General features: G+C 52.5%; 1 long non-coding RNA gene across 1 annotated transcript; it reads right to left on the reverse strand.

Moving 5' to 3' along the window:
- Positions 1-2,523: 2,523 nt before the first annotated feature.
- On the reverse strand, positions 2,524-5,982 carry LOC121034452 (uncharacterized). Its single transcript, XR_005792431.1, has 2 exons — positions 5,753-5,982; positions 2,524-3,573 (listed from the first exon to the last, which is right to left on the reverse strand). It is a non-coding gene; the product is annotated as an uncharacterized LOC121034452 (long non-coding RNA).
- Between the last annotated feature and the right edge of the window lie 213 nt (positions 5,983-6,195).

Consider the following 6,195-nt stretch of genomic DNA (forward strand, 5'->3'; position numbering starts at 1 on the left):
CCAACCCAAACTGGCTTACACAAAAAGGAATTTATTGGCTCACGAAACGGGGGGCTAGGGCTAGCTAGCTTCATCTTGGCTGGGCTTGAAGGCCAAACGATGTTACTGGAACTCCTTTTGATGTGTGGTGCTGCCTTCTGCTCTGTTGGCTTCGGTGTCGAGCTCTGCGTGGCAGCGGGAGGGTGGCAGCAGCCCTGGGCCCGACATCCTGCTGTATTAGAGAGGGACAGAAAACTCAAAGACCTCCCCCAGGCCCTTGAGCCTGAGCCCAGGAGCGGCTCTCCCCCATTGTCCATCCCTCAGCCAATCACTGTGGCCACAGGAATGGAATGTGCTGATTGGCTTGGGCCTAGGTCACGTGCTCCCTCCGTTGGCGTCTTGGTGGCGTTGCTTCTACCAGAACCAGGTGGACTGGAAAGGAAGAAAGAGAAAAAGGCAGGGAAGCACAATTCCCAAAGAAAAGTGCCAGTCCGAGGATAGCAAGTGCATGCTGAACAGGCACAAACAAACAAACAAACAAACCGTAAATGCCCGCCCTGGTGCTCATCAACGGTTATGCCAAGACGCATCAAGATTCGAGCCCCTGGTCTCCTGCCTGACCTCAATTCCGATTCCCTTGACATCCCAGATGTATCCTGCCGTGTCTTGCCCACATGGTTTTGCTCATGGTCCCCTTTACTCAGAAGATTCTTTTCCCCTTCCCCACACTCTTCATCTGACTGATTTCTACTCCTCCTTCAAGATTGCTCAGCTGGAGGCTTTACCTCCACTCTGGATCCCCCACAGCATCCTGAAGTGTGTCTGTACCGACCCTCACTCCACTGGAGGAAACTTGACTGCTAATGAATGTATCTCTTCTTTCGAACTCTGTTCTCCATGAGGGCAGAGATTTATTTTATTTTTTTATTTTTATCTTATTTAACACACACACACATACACACACACACACACACACACACACACACACACACACACATACACGGCCCTATCCGGGGCCAACCACCATTCTAAGCTCTTTACAAATATTAACTCAGTTAATCCTCATAATAAACACAGAAAGTAGGCTCAATTATTAACCTCAGCTTATAGATAAGGAAATTGATACAGGAAGATCATATCTGATTCATCTCTATTTCCTGGGCCCAGCTCAGGGCAAGATACATGGTTGGCATTCAAAAAATATGTCTTTTAGGTTGTCTCTCCTGGTTGTCCAATCTCACCACAATAGCCATATCCTCGCGTTGCCCCATTTCCCAAAGTGGCCCACATTCTGGGTCTTCCCAGCCTGGAAAGGGGCATTGCTGAGGCAGCCTCAGCCAGAACACCCTGAGCCGTATCTCTCTGGCTAAGCATCTGGTGCCCAGGCTAGCGACCCAAGGGCTGGTACAGAAGTCTATGAAATGTGAGGGGCACCTGGGTGGCTCAGTTGGTTGAGTATCCAACTTCAGCTCAGGTCATGATCTCGCAGTTCGTGAGTTCGAGCCCCACACTGGGCTTGCTGCTGTCAGCCTATCAGCACAGAGCCCTTTTCGAATCCTCTGTCTCCTCTCTCTGTCCCTCCCCCACTTGTGTTCTCTCAAAAATAAATAAAACATTAAAAGAAGAAGAAGAAGAAGAAGAAGAAGAAGAAGAAGAAGCAGCCTATGAAATGTGGAAGGGACTACAGTCTGGACCCTTTCGGCCCAGCAAATCCCTGTCATTAGAGGATGAGCCCAGGAGACTCCCCAGGGTGGTCTTCTTCCTCATCTGTCTCAGTGTCCCCACCCTTCTGTGTTCTAAGAGCCCAGTCCTGGGGTCCCAACCTGATGGTCACTTGCCTGAACAGACTCTCAAGGATGGCTTCTGTCTCCGGAATCCTAGCCTGAGACCTCCTGAGCTTTAACTGGCTCAATATTAACAAGCATCCACCTCTGCAGACCCTTCTAGTTCTGTCTCTTTGTCTCCGTCTCCCTACTGGGCTCATTCTCCATCCCCCCTCCACCACCCTATCCCAGCTGCCTCTTCAAGTTCACAGGTCCTGTCTGACCATCCATTCCTGTCCTTGCTCTGCCCCTCTTCCTTTGTCTCTTGTCCCGGTCTCTTTCTGTCAGCCTATGTCTCTTTCTCCTGTCTCTTTCTCCTGGACTCTTTTCTACTATGTCCCCCAGTGTGTGTCCAGCTGTCTGTGTCCCCTGGATCTCTGCCTGTCTCTCTCCCCGTCCTTGGTTAGTTGGGATGTCTGGAAATAGACCTGGGACCTCTTGCTTTCGCATCAGAGTGAGAGAACGCCTCTGTAGCAGGGCAACCTCAGGATCCCTCACTCAGGACTGTCTCCCATTCTATGAGCTTCCTCCCTGCTCTCTCTGTTGCTACAGGCCCCTCTGCCCAACCCAAGAGGCAAGAACCCTCAGGGCCACATGGGCAGGGTGGCCGTCTGCTGCCCTGAGGACCCAGGCCGCAGCGGCTTTCCTTAATGAGCGCGCCTTCAGTGACACATTCATTATTCCTGTTTGGTCGCTGAGAGTCAAAACTGATTAGTTACACTTACCGCTGCAAAGATGTAATGATTTTATTGTTTATCTTCAATTTATTTTGATTAACATCTCCGTTCTTTTCATTGCAAGAGCAATTAGGTGCAATCTAACAGCGACTACTTTAATTTTGTTGAAATTAAGATGAATAAGTGACGGCTTATGGTGCTTTGTTTAACAAATAAATCATAGTTAAGAGGAGCGTATTAGTAATAAATGAAAAAAGACAGCTTAATTAAAATGCATGGAGCCAGCCTCTTGATGTACATCCAAAATCCAAATCTGAATTCCAAAAATCAGAGGGAGCCGAGGGTTAGGAAAACCCTTCGCCGCCGCTCGAGATGGTGATCACGAGATGACAGTGAGTGTGGTTTGGTTTTGAAGCCGCTGCCCAGAGAAGAGCAAGGTGTATTTTTATAATAAGCCTTGGGAGACGGTCGCACCTGGTCAGCAAATACCACCGGGAACCCTGGCAGGGACCAGGCTTGGGAGGACACAGGAAGAGAGGCCTTATCCATCCAGGAGGAAGCTGTTGTCAAGCCCACATCCTGAATCCTCCCTGGGGACCCACTTAGGGCAGGGGGCAGTTTGCCCTCACCCCACTGAGGTTGCCTTGGGAGGCTCCCTGCCTTGGGAGGTTGCCTTGGGAGGTGGGGGAGCCCGGTGCCAAGTGGGGAACCCCAGGGCAAGTCTCTCAGTGCGATCTCCTCCCCGCTGGGCTGAGAGGGACTTCCCCATCTCTTGATTTGGAAACAAAGTGCAAGAAGTCAGCCCTGGAAAGTTTCCCGTGTGAAGTTGAAAAGCGCTTGTGCTGAGGAGGCTGGCTTTGAAGCAGCTTGCCGGGGCCCCTCGGCAGGCTCCTGCGAGTCAGAGGGCCGGCCTCGCCTCAGATCCGCTGCGCCAGCCTCTGCAGGGCTGGGAAATGGGAATTGTTTTTAAGCGGAAAAATTACTCGTGGAGCTCACTCCTTTGCCACAGCTCTTCTTTTGTTCTCAGTTGTCTCTTTCCTCTGCCTTTTCCCTCCTCTTTTGCTTTCTTCTTTAGTGAGGGAGAGCGGGCGGACCTGGGTTCAAGTGCATATGCAGTCTCTTACTAGCTGTGCAACCTGAGCCTGGTGACTTCACGTCTCTGGGCCCCAGCGCTTATTCAGAAAATCGAGGTCAATAGTGCTGATGAGGCAGGGACACTGTGGAGGTCAGCTAAGGTAACTGCACGAAAGTGCCCAGTACCCGCCTGGCCTGGAGAAGCTCAGTAAGCATTATCTCCCTCCCTGTATACAGACTCTTGGGTCTCCTCCGTCTGTGTATTGCTACTAACCAGATCTCCACAGGCAAGTCTCCTTATCCTCGCTTGGCTCACCGAACTCCTACTTGTCCTTCACCCTTAGTTTAACTATAGGATCATTTAAACCTTGGTTTTCTTTCTCATCCTCTCAACACATGTCACCGAGTGCCCACCTTGTGCCACACCCTTAAGACCACACCAGGCAAGTAAACCTGGGACGGGCCTGCCACCAAAGAGCTTCCAATCCCACATCCCAACTTCCTGTGGGACTCCTTCCTGATGGCCATCCTAGTCCTGTCTGCTCTGAAGTGTCGTCCCCACAAAACGAGCACTTTGTGATGGCAGGGGCAATGCCCAGCATAGAGCCCGGCATACATCAGGCACTTGGTAGCTACTGATTGTTCAAATATCAAATGCCAGCTGTGGGCACCTCCTGTGGGACTGACTGTAAGGGCCCAGAGAGGAACCAAGCCTGGGTGTGTGCCCAGGGGGCGGGGACATAGATCCCAGGGACATAGGGGCAGGGACATAGGTGCCAAAGCAGGCGATGACACTGTGGAGTGGACAGTGCTCTGTCCCGACAGAGCAGAGGAGGGGACAAGAGATGACATCCCCAAGAAGGACCAAAGGCAAAGGACGTATATGCGAAGTGGGTCTGGCTTCAGTCTTCCTTCCACTTCAGAACAGGAGAAATCAGGACTCCTGGGGTTCCCCTGTACCTTGGTACAGGCTCCTCCTCAGAATCTACAAGCCCCACCCCCTCCATGCCTGGCTCTGCCCACCTTTCCAGCCTCATCCCCACCCTTTTTAGCCTCATGCCCCTCCTTCCTTCTGGTCCAGCTACACTGGCCTTCCTACCACCCGCCAGGCTCCCTCCTGCCTCCCAGCCCTGTCACATGCTGGTCACTCTGCCAAGAACAGTCTCCCTTTAGCAGCTCCTTTCCACTTCCTGCCAACTGCAACCCTCGCCCCACACCTGTCTTCAGGTCTCAGCTTCTCTGGCACCTTGAGAAAACCCTTCCTGAGCCCCCACCCAGGGCAGTTTCCCTGATGTTAGGTCTCACTGCACTCTGTATTCCCCCATGGCACTTGTACAACTGTCGTGAAATAATTATGGAATTACTGTTCACAGTCTGTCTCCCTAGCTAGACTGCAAATTGCACGAAGGCAGAGACCACGCCTGCTTTGCAAATTGCTGTGTCCTCAGTGCCAAGCAAAAATACTTAATAAGTATTTGTTGAATAAAAGCTGAACAGAACGAATAACCTTCTATAGGCAGGGCACTTTATGCATACTACGGATAATCCTAAAATAATCCTAGAAAGGAGGTAGTTATTGTTCCCATTTACAGATGAGGACACTGAAGCTTAGAGTGGTAGGACTAGCCCAAGGCCATGCACTAGGTAAGTGGTCTTGACCCCGAATCTGTCTGACTCTGAAATCACACTCCATCCAGGAAACATCTTTGAAACTTAAAGTCACTCATGGTGTGTGTGTGTGTGTGTGTGTGTGTGCGCGCGCGCGCGCGCCCGTGCGCGCACGTATGCGGGTGTAAAGTCAGGAGAAATAGGTTTTCTCCTGCTTGGGTCTAAGGACAGGAGAGTACTGCCCCTCTGCTTGGTGTCAGTGAGGGAGAACCAGCAGGTGACAGAGGCTGAAATGTCGGTTCCAGCTCAGGGGAGGTGGAGAGAGGTGGCACAGAGGCTTCCCAGGAGGGACTTTGGGGACCCTAAAAAGCCCTTGACTCTCTCTGCTCAACTGGCTTTCTGGTACTCGTCCTGGCCCTCAAGGCTGGCGACAAGGGTTTTGCGGGGCACACGTGGCACCCCAGGAGCCCTGGTTCCAGGCGGCTACCACAGTGACTGCTGCCTCCGGGTAAGTATGAACTCCGAGAGGGGAAACCAGAGTCACTGAGCACCTCCTGCGTGCCCCCCACCCAGTGCCCCTCCCAGCCTCACCACCAAGAGCCGCTTAACGCCTTTTAGAGAAAAGGACACTGCAGCTGGGAGGAAGTGACTTGTCCGAGGTCTCAGCGGAAAAATGACTTAAGCTGCATTCCCGGGCTGCCGTTCCACGAAGGGATAGAGGGAGGGACAGCGAGTCCTCCTAGCAAAGGGAGAGAAGGGTGGAGAGTGAGGGGAGGTAGCAAGAAGGAAGAGAGGGAGAAGATGGTGGGAACGACCGAGGGGAGAGGGGTAAGACAGTCAGCACCACCATCCAAAGAGAAAAAGAGAGGCGCAGTGAGCAGGAGCGCTGGGGACACAGTGAGAGACCGGCAGAGGAGGGCAGACAGACGCGACAGAGACCGGGAGATGAAGAGAGACAGAGGGAGGACGGCAGGGACGGCCAGATCCAACAGCCAGAGCTAGTGACAGCGACCGGGGGCTTGGGGGCCCAAGAG

Source organism: Herpailurus yagouaroundi, unplaced genomic scaffold, assembly GCF_014898765.1.
Source record: "Herpailurus yagouaroundi ecotype Mexico unplaced genomic scaffold, PumYag 160, whole genome shotgun sequence".
Lineage (NCBI taxonomy): Eukaryota > Metazoa > Chordata > Mammalia > Carnivora > Felidae > Herpailurus > Herpailurus yagouaroundi.